Source organism: Gobius niger (assembly GCF_951799975.1).
Source record: "Gobius niger genome assembly, chromosome: 15".
Classification (NCBI taxonomy): Eukaryota; Metazoa; Chordata; class Actinopteri; order Gobiiformes; family Gobiidae; genus Gobius; species Gobius niger.
Window position 1 is genome coordinate 20,069,672 of NC_136866.1, and position 11,427 is coordinate 20,081,098.

Here is an 11,427-nt window from a genome sequence, read left to right on the forward strand (position 1 = left end):
TCACAGTCTGAAAGTTGTAGACTAAGGATGTGTGGGAGAGTTCGTGAGAGCTAGAAATGAGTCAGGGTTAGGCTAACAGTTTCAACTCAGCTGTCCCTCAGACACTGTTGAATGGGGGAATTCAGGTACAGCTATCCCAGCGCTGATCAGGGCAGACTGTTGTTGTGTCCTTGGGCCAGACACTTTGCCCACTTTGCCGTTATGTGAATGTGGAGTTTGAGAGAGTGATCGATGCTGGCTGTGAGCAGTGCAAACTCTGTGCTCCTCAATGGTAAACTGTGCACACTTTAATGACACACAAACAGATCTATAGTGAAAAGTCTTGTATTCAGCTGGTGACAACAAACATGAGGTTCACAAAAGCATCAATCAAAGTACAAAACACTATCCGTATGAGCCAATCATTCTTTGGAAACAGGACCTTTGCACAGACCCACGTTCACATCACGTGCTGTGTGTGTATCTCAATCCACCACAATATAAGCTTCATAAAAACATAATACACAAATTGCGTGCCGGAGTGACAGAATACGGCCTGTAATGTAACAATATTTTTACATTTATTCATAATGAAAACATAGAAACTAGTCAGAAACACCTTGGAACAATTCAAATAATCAGGGAAAACAGGGAAATCTAAAGCCGCCAAAACCATTCAAATGAAATACTACAAATTGGGTTTAATGTCATTTACTTTTGCAGTTAGCGCTTTTCAAACGCCACCTTCTCTTTCCCCCACAAAACAGAATCAGGTTAAACTTCAAGCCTGAATCTGTGTCCGCCTTTGCGTCACGCGCCATTGGTGAGTTAATCTTTCCTGGACACGATTCCCAAGGTCCGAAGTAAGAAAGTTGTTCCATTATGCCCCCTCACCTAAACAGACTCCATAAATGTGTGACTTATAGAACCGGGGGGAGTGTCTCTGTGCTCATTGTCAGTGTTTTTTGCTATTTATTTGTCGGTGGGCTTGTTACGTGTCATTCCAATGTCCAAAACGGTGGCATTGAATTGCTGTTTGGAAGGAGGAGGTCAAATCTGGATTGGAAAGAGTTTAGCGGCAAAAACCTGGAAGATTGGGTAACGCTTTAGAATACAGCCCGCGTTCCAGGTGTAAGTACGGGGTAACAAGAAAGTAATTACACATGTATGTACAGGTACTCTTACATGTGTAACAAGGGGGAACAATATGTAACAAGGCAGTACAAAGTGTAACAAGGAGAACAATATATAACAAGGTAGTGCAAAGTGCAACAAGGGGAACACTGTATAACAAGGCAGTACAAAGTGTAATAATGGGGAACAATGTGTAACAAGGCAGTACAAAGTGTAACAAGGGGGAACAATGTGTAACAAGGCAGTACAAAGTGTAACAAGGCAGTACAAAGTGTAACAAGGGGGAACAATGTGTAACAAGGCAGTACAAAGTGTAACAAGGGGGAACAATGTGTAACAAGGCAGTACAAAGTGTAACAAGGGGGTACAATGTGTAACAAGGCAGTACAAAGTGCAACAAGGGGGAACAATGTGTAACAAGGCAGTACAAAGTGCAACAAGGGGGAACAATGTGTAACAAGGCAGTACAAAGTGTAACTACGTGTCAAGGTGTAGTAAAGATATTCATAGAGCAATCAATGGTGCTGAGCTGTTGTGGCAAAAGGGAATGTAGGATTATAAATTGTGCATTAATTTTAATGTTGCAGGACAACAGTATTACTGTTGTGAAAGTGAAGACATGACTCCAGGCATTTTTATTGATTTTTTCTTTATTTTTTTTATATTGAAAGTAATTACACACTGTCACCACAGTAATACTGTTCTGCAACATTAAAATGTATGCACAATACCACATTCCCTTTTGCCACAACTCTCTGATAGCTCAGCACCACTAATTGTTCCGTTTCATTCATATTATATTGGCTTGGCAGTTTTGTTTTGATTGTATGATGTTACTTTTGAATGAAATGTATATTTTTTTTAAATGAGTGTTAGTGTAGTTATACGTTGCTACATGTTGTACTTCCTTGTTGCATATTGTTCCCCCTTGTTGCACATTGTTCTCCCTTGTTACACTTTGTACTGCCTTGTTACACATTGTTCCCCCTTGTTGCACATTGTTCTCTCTTGTTACACATGTATGAGTACCTGTACTTACATGTGTAATTACTTTCTTGTTACCCCGTACTTACACCATGGGCTGTATTCTAAAGCATTACCGAAGATTGTTCTGATTTTACAAAATAGATTAGCAAGACATTCACCATGTTCACTTATTAAATCTGGTGCTCAAAAAGCCAATTCAGTCCGAAGCAAAGTGTGAATCAGAAAGAGTTTTTCCGTCTTTTGCCGCCGCAGAGTTGGCCTCTCCACTCCTTTCTGTACGTGTTCCATCTGTCCTGCAGCCTGGAAAGATATGTTAATGTTTTATTTAATTTATACTGTAAATATGACACGATGAACTTTGGAACCAAATGTGTCCAACTTATTTATTCATTGGTTAAAAAGTCTCAGAAATACAGTTGAAAACTATATACACGACTCCCGGCACTGTGTCCTTGTCTTTTTAAGCCTCATGTTTTTTTTGCAACACATGTTTATACCAGAAGTTATGAGGAGGAGAATGATAATAATAGTGATAGAAAGAGTTCCAGAGTCGGTCATCATTTCACCTGAGTTACTCAAGCTATAGTAAAAGTGAAATTAGGGTCAGGACTTTCTTTTTCAATGAATTCTGATGAATTCATTACATAAGGTTTAATGTGATTATAAATATTCATCAAACATTAATCAACACTTTTTCAGTTTCCTGTTTGGTGCATGACCGCGTAAATCCAAAAACATTTCAGCTTGTTTATTCACACAGTTAAGCCGACGCAAACTTATTTAAAAAGATCATTCTCCAAAATAAATCAAACTCTGATTGTATTTGAAGTGCTTGAAATGACACAGGCCTCACATCTCCAGGGGAATAAGTTCAAATGGAGGAAAATACAAAGAAGCATGGAAAACATCAAAAAATCAAACAAACTGAGGCACTCCAAAAGTAGAGATAATAAAAAGCCTTTATTTAAACATGGCTAGATAAGATAAAATTGCCAACGTGTTTCGGCTCTAGGTCTTCCTGCCTCTGTACAGCTCTAAGCTTACAGCATTGGTCACATGTTGGTCACATGTCCCAAGTGGGTTGGTCCAAGGTGGGTGTGTTCCCTGTCACCTGGTTTATAGAATACAAAACATTAAAATATGTACAATACTAACTAACTAACTAACTTTAATTCCACACAAGACTACAGATGCTTCATTGTAATATTACTCAAATAGAAGTATAAAGTGGTAAAACTATAAGTACAATTACTTCAAAAAGCTAATCAAGTGCAATGTACATGCATGGTGGCGGCACGGTAGCGCAGGGGTTAGCGCCTCCACTCACAGCTAGAAGGTCCCGGGTTCAATTCCCACCTGGACGGGGCCTCCTGTGTGGAGTTTGCATGTTCTCCCGTGGCTGCGTAGGTTTCCTCCGGGCACTCCGGTTTCCCCTACCACTAAAAACAACAGGTGATTCTGGTGATTGCACCCAGGTGATTCTGACCATCAGCCTGGCCCCACATCATGGAGATGGGTCCCCGGGCGCGGCACGGCCGGCGACCACTGCTCCTTACGGGGTGCCCCAGTGGCATCGAAGGTTGAGTTAAATGCAGAGGACAAATTTCCCTACGGGGACAATAAAGTATACAAAAACAAAACAAACAAAAAAACTTGAGTAAATGTAATACTCGCTTCTGCAGTTACATATATTTCTTCTTCAATTTCATATAACTCACTGTATATAGACTGATAAAGAACCGGTAATGTTACAAAAGGATTGCTTTCTTAATTTCTTGATGTTTTTTGAAATCTGTCTCTACAATCTCACAGAGTGTCACTTTAATTGTTACAGCAAACAGTATACTGACAAACTGGTTCATCTGTATCATTATTCCAGAGGGATTTCCGTGAGGCATTCAAGAGCATAAAATAAACTGTGCCAATGTTAGGGCCTTAAATGTAATTAAACAGGCATTATACATCAATGTTTCTTGGACAATAATGGCGTCACTCAACAATTTTGCAAGTTCCTCATATATACAAAAGATATTGGTCCAAAAGCTGAAAAGTATTCACTGTTTTTGCTCAAAAGTTGCCCGTTGAATCCATTGTGTTGAAATTTCCTCTAAATCCCGTCGGATCGAATTTCTGTCAGTCAGATTTGACTTGCTGTTGGATGTAAACCCTGCAAATACAAATCGTAGTGTTCATTCTCTGTGTGGAACTCATAATAATTCTGTCAAAGACTGAACATACAGTGCAGGGTCAAAGGTGAACTGAAGGCGTTCATTTATGAATAAACACAAATGAGATGAAATAGATTCTTAAAAATGGCTGCCTTTTGCTTTGATAACTGCTTTGCACTTTGGACATTTTCTCAATGAGCTTCACGACGTCGTCATAGAAATGGCTTTGACTTCACAGGGACAGACCTGGAGCTCACTGAGAAAAGATTTTAAAATACAAAGAGAGTTATTTCACCCTGTGTTGTTTCCTCCATAATCCCACGTGTTCAGATTTCATGTCTTCAATGAAAATGACACAATGGAGACAAACATGCAATGCATAAAACATGTTTCCAAACTTTTGACCCGTACTGTACACACATTACTAAATCTCCAGTGTTTATAAATAAGGGATGGGTTGGTCATTTTTTCTTTTTTGTGAAGATGCTTTGGTGTTTTTTAATTTCTATCCAATAAGTTATCTAGGTTAGTGTTTCCCACTACTTCCGTATGATGACAAGCCACAACCCAAATTTCATTTGTCATTTGTTCTATATCATATAACACATTGTATTTCCCGCACAGGAAACAAGCAGTAGATATGCCTTTAAAGGGGCTAGATCAGGGGTGTCAAACATACGGCCAAACATACGAGATGATTTAATCCAGCCCCTGCCCTGTAGAGGAAATATTCCAGAGTATGTCAAAAAAAAGTAAGTCTCTGGCCCATTCCTGTGCGGAGTTATGATTTTTTTAAAGAATAACCATATTGCTCATTCTAGCCACTAGGGGCATTACATTTTAAAAAGGAAAGAGTTCCACACGTGTCCAGCAGAGGGCACTGACATAAGAGAGAGCTCAGGATATGAACAACACATTATGTAGCCACATGGTAAATGAACAGTCTGTCCCAGGGCGGCTGTGGCTTCAATAACAACTTACCACCACTGAGTGTGAGGAACTTGTGACACAGTGTAAGACGTTATTAATGAAGCTACAGTCAAGTTGGGGCTTTGACCAAATCACAGCTTATTATTATTCATTTATTGGAAACATTTTCTCTATTATATGCGGCCCGCGACCTGCCGTGGGAGCTCAAGTTTGGCCCGTGACCCGCAATGAGTTTGACACCCCTGGGCTAGATGCAAGTTAGCCATTTTATACTCACTACTGCCACCTCAGGGCTTATGCGTAACTGCAGCTTCTATATTAAGCTCGTGCATGACGGCACTTCTGACCCGAATTAACACCTTTTTGAGTGACAGTGCAGGATTTTAGAGGCAGTTGTGGTGAACAGGTCTGAGCTCATTCTACACAGGACATTGTTGGAACATGTAGGGCGAGGAAAATGGGGGTCACGGGATAATTTGGAGACAATATTTCTGACACTGAATTTGATGTCATTTTGATTGAAAATGGCCCATTTTGATTACATTTAGCGAAATATCAAAACACAGTATAAAAACTAGCATCATGAAGCCAGATTTTGAATGTTGCACCTTAAATTATTATAAATGCTCATTACTCTTTGCAGAAGGTGATTTTGGGGTTCGCGCCCTAAAAGGTTTGGGAACCCCTGATCAAAATAACTCAATAACAGTGATTTGAACAGACCAGTGGTGTTTCCATGCAGTTTTAGATGGAAAATAATGTCCCCTGGAATAGGCTTGCGATCCACCATTAAGGGATCTGTGCATAATAATTGAACTGTATTGAGAATACAGATTTGTATAATACTGCCATTGCTTTTGATCATTCAATTTAGATCGAGGACACTGGTAACTCCAAAAAGTACTTTCATATATTCTTTCTGAACAGTCTGACATAATGTAGCGAGTCCTGCGTGGCCTGAAGTGAGTGAGTGAACAGGTGGTCAGGCAGTGCAGATCTGAACGAGTCCTGGGACAGCGGAGCTACAAGGTCTGCTCATATCAGCGGGCTTTATTACACAGACATGAGGAGCCACTGTGCAGGGCTCCACACATTCATGTGGTACCCAGGGGTTTCATTTCAGCGCGTCTGGACAACATTTTCAAATATAAAATGTAATGCTTTTTAATGGATTTTAATGCCCAAAGTCAGAAATACAACAAAAAAGTGGGCATTTTCAAGATTTGGAAACATTTAATCAAATACATTTTCATATTCAAAAGGCAAAATGGAAACAACGGGCAAAGAAATGTGTTTCAACCAAAACTGCGCCTGAATATGTTTTTATTCCTTTCTGTTGTATTTTTGATCAACTCATACAGTGAAAAAAGTTGTAATCCAATCATACTTTTTAATGACATTTAAGGCTTTGATTTCGGCCTAAGTCATAAAAGGATTTTTAACTCTGCATAATGATAATATATTTGGAAATGAACTTTAGGATACACACACATCCCTATAGATACTAAAATGATATGACTAAACTCTATACTTTGCAAAACGTCAGCTTTTAGGTGCGACCCAGCCCGACCCGAGCGAATGGATATCCAACCTGAGCCAACCTTTTGCGGTGTGTGTCTAAATATAGCACATTTTCAACAATCGCTAATGGTAGAAGTAAGTCATACATGTAATTACCTCATGTGAACCATGGCGATGTGTAGGGTTTGTGCACACGAGAGGAGTACTTTTTCGTAACTTTTCACCTACCCATCAGCGTAAGAGCCACACCTCCATAGCAGCCAATCATCGCCCTCGGCCCCTCCCTCCCAGCTGTGCTGCGACCCACCTCCACCCCATCTCCGCCTCCTCCGTCCACGGCTTCTACCTGCTGCATCTTCATGGGTCTTCCATACCACCACCAGTGTCCAGGCTCTGGGGAGACATCCCTGACTACAAGCTGTTCATCCATACTGACTTTCATACATCGATGTCTACTGCCGGGTCTGATCGCCAAAACTAATATACATGTCAATAAATCTTCCTAATCGCTGCTTTTGTCTGTTTGAGTCTATCCAGGTTGAATTACCATTCTGGTACTTTTTACTTCTACTTGAGTAATATTCTATTGAAGTATTTGTACTCTTACTTACTTTACACACTCTTTTACTTAAAAAAGCTACACATAAAATCGATGTAGTTTGTGATTCATGTACTGCTTGTGTTCCATGTTTTTTGTAAAGGTTTCTGCATTTCCATTTAGAAATACTAGGATTTCATCAGAATCAGACCGTTTTCCCCAGGTATATATTTTAACTCTCATCTCAGTCATTATTTCAGTCACTACTTTCTACTTCTTCTGGAGTAAAATAATTAAATGTTTTCGCTACTCTCCCCACCTCCTGGTCTGTGAAAGCTAGAAAGAAGGTTGGGCTTGAAAACAGAAAAATGTGTCCACACAATAAAACACTTTACATTGTGCTGTAGGGGAAAAAGTAAAACCACACAACATGGATTTCGGAAACTTTCAGTGTTTTCAAAATCTGTGAATAAACGTCCATTATTACTGTACTGTATTACTGTATTATTCAAAAATCGTTTTATTTCGAATCCTTTGAAAATATAAGGTTGAAAGTAAGTTGTGAAACCACAGCTGATCGCATAATAGTGAAAGTATTGATGTTTAGACTTTTGGATAAATACTACATGTTTTTGATATGGCTCCAACTGAATTGATATTTTGGTCCCGCTGGCCCACGGCTTGTGTAAGCCGGGCCTGCTCCTGCCGCCACACGCTCTGTGCGTTTGGAAGCAGCTGAACGACGTGACCCTCGGCCCGCCCGCTCCGTCCGGCGTATTCCACTGCGCCTAATGTATGTAAGTTATTCACACACAGGCTTACGGCGCGCCTTCCTGCCATCACTCAACCTGACACCCCCCACTGATGCTCTGCCAAGCCCCACGCCGCTGTCGGCCCGGGAGGTAGCACCGCTCAAGCTATAGCATAATCTGCACAACCGACCAAAAAAAAAGAAAGCGTGTGTGTGTTTACAGCGCCGACACTACGGTAATAACCAAGCAGTGATTTCTTTTAAGCGCTGGCTCTGCCCGACCGCGGCCCGGGGGCATGCACGTGTCCCAATGCAAACCGGGCCAGACCTTCCACAGACGGAGCACGGCCCGGCGTACAGTAACGCAGACACCAGCTACAAAGGGATCTATTGAGGACTGGGGAAGATGGGAAAACAAGCTGTTGTTTTAGCCTCGCCAGCTGCAAAAAACTTATTTTACAGAAAAAAGGAAATGAAATAAGTGGAGCGAGACGCAAATATTTCTGTGTGCCACTAAGTATTTCATATACAGTAGGTGTTAAAGAACCTCATAATGGTGGAAACTTTAGAAATCAATTAAGTGTACTTTACTGCACTTTACTTCTACAATAATAATGATTAAAAATAACTACTTGTTGCTAATTCATTTACTATAGTCATACATTTAAAATAATAATAAACAGTAATGTGAGACATTGCAGGTGAATGAGAACAATTTGAAACTCATGCGGTGGATTACTGATATAAAAAGAGGAAAAATAAGTATTTCTGTGATTCTTTTGTTCATATAAAAATAAAACTGACAAAAAGTTTCATATTTTCAGAGGGGATTTTGCATCTTGATTCATTTTATTAGAAAGCTGAAGAAGAAAACAAATCTGTAAAATTTCTAATTTTGCCATGTTCACGTCTTTCAAAACTCAATAAATCAGGAATCAGATAATAAAAACATATTCAGTCCAAGATTGTAAAGTTTGGAGTCTGTAGGAGCAAAAGTGAAGATGTTGAATGAAAATGGCCCTGAAGTTTTGCAACATCTGGACATGCGTCTTGTGTATAATGTCTCCTGTCTTTAGCCGCTGCTTCCCGCAAAGGAAATGATCACATTTGGATCACTCTTCTTTCGTGCTACACATGGATCCCAAACATGTCAGTATTTGTAAATGAAAAAGCGTGGGAAGTTACTTCCTGGAAATGTCCTCGCTAACGATAAAACATTATAAAATAAACATCATAAAGGGTAAGTTTGGCCTGTTTTTTACTTTGACATTAAAACCAAGATGTCAAAGAAGAAAACCAGCAAAGTAGTAATAAGTTAGTTATTTATCTACTAATGTACACTTTTCAAAACAATACTCAACAATGCTTGTTATTTCCAGGTCTCATCTCTCCGTCTCTCCATTGCCCTGCTTCAAAACAGTGAATCCGCGGCAGAGCAAACACTTAAAGCCGTTTGTTCCAGCTGTTTCCTTTCTCCCTGTGGGTGGAGCAGATACTGTTCAACTTGTCAAATGCAGCCTTTTAGCCTAAAAACACAAAAGTGTTTTCATTGCATTGATGTTGATATTGATTCATAAATCATATTACAATATACTTGAGTGAGTTTATTCTATTTTGCTTTTAATGTTGTTTGAGCTTTGCCTTTGTAAACCAGTAATGCTCATCTGCAGCAGTTAGCGCATTTTGAACATCAAGACTTGTCATCTTTCTGAAATGATTCAACATGTTGGCACGCAGCAGATGTTAAACACAAAATGAAAAACCAGGCCCTAATACAATAAGTCGATCCTCGAAACAGATGTGGCTGATCGTTTCCTTCCATCCACAAAGCCTCCGAGTATTCTTCAACGTGTCACTTAAATCAAGCATTTGCAATATTATTCCAGCATGCTCCCAAAAACACGCACATGAGTAAAAAAGCTTTCAGTTAGTAGTAATTATGGGGCTGCTTTTTTTGTTATGCTAATTTTTTCTTTGTTATGCTAATTATGTGTAAACAATCACACCTCCCTAACCCACGTGGTGTCTAGACACAATGGCGCCACTACAGGTGCATGGGGCACCTGCATGCAGGTGTATGGGCAACCGGTTCACACCACAGCAGACCCCCTCCTCTCACCCTTCCCCTGATGATAAAGCATGTGACCCAATAGCTGTAACGACAATTGGTTGACGATGTTGTGTGTGACAAACTGTTTTTAAAAGTTTACTTTTAAGTAACATTAAACAGCTATGCTTTAAGAGCTAAGCTGCAATGTTTCATTTTTATTAGTCTTAACTTAGTTATACTAGTTTTGGCTATTCCAAAGTCATTTTGATTGTTAGTTTGTAAGCTTTACTTCTGTAATGTTTCTTTAGTGGAATAATACAATACTAATAAGAATAGTGATAATAATATATTTTGTTGTTTTCATTATTTTATTTTAGAGAAATGTGTGCGGGCGTAAATACGGGATTCTGTAAACAAAACAACATAAAAATAAAACGGTTTTGTTTACCGTTTTCCATAGGAAAACAAACACTGAATTAACGTTACAGATAGAGCAGTGTTTTTGTGTCTGACTTGGGTGTCTTTGAGCTAATGCAGTAGTAGTAGTTCATTCCTTTAAATGTAAAAACATTTCCAATTCTTTGTGTACAACACGACCGAAAGGGTTTAGGCTGAAGTGAAAACTTATTACGTCTAACCCAGTTTACCCAGACTTCCACCAGAGAAAAACAAAACACAAACATTAATAATGAACAATATCAAGTGTCAAACAGAAGAGAAATAAGCATGTATCTGGAGTTAGTAACATAAATTTCTGTATTCCAACAAATATGTATACATACATTTTTAATTTAGTTGAAACTAAATCATGTCATTATTATTTTTGATTTATTTTTTCTTACTTTATTCATCCTAAGCTGATATATTCTTGAATTTTAGCAGCTTTAAACAACTTTTTGAAAGCTTTGACTGTTTGGGACAGTTTTAACTGATCTTCCACAGATTAACACCTCTTACAGAAATACATCCACTCTTTTTATTCTTTTTAGCTTTTTTGAAAATAGCAGTTCCTCGGAGGTTATACTGACTTTTCCTGTGTTCAAAAAGCTCCTGGATGGGAGGGGGGAGAAGATTATGCTTTGTACACTATTACTAATGTATTTAGATCAACAAGATCATGGATTTTCAGTAGGCTCAGCTCTACAAAGATAGGGTTCGTTGGTGCATAGAAATCTGCTTTAGTGATAATTCTTATTGCTTATTTTGGAGTACGAAAATAGGATGAGTATTGGATTTATTATTTTTCCCCATATTTCCAGGCCATCATTTGGGTAAGGAAGTATGAGTTACAGTTTTCAATTTGCCAACTACAGCAATGTTTTTTTCTAATTTTGTTTTTTAAGATAAGATAAGATAAACCTTTATTGAT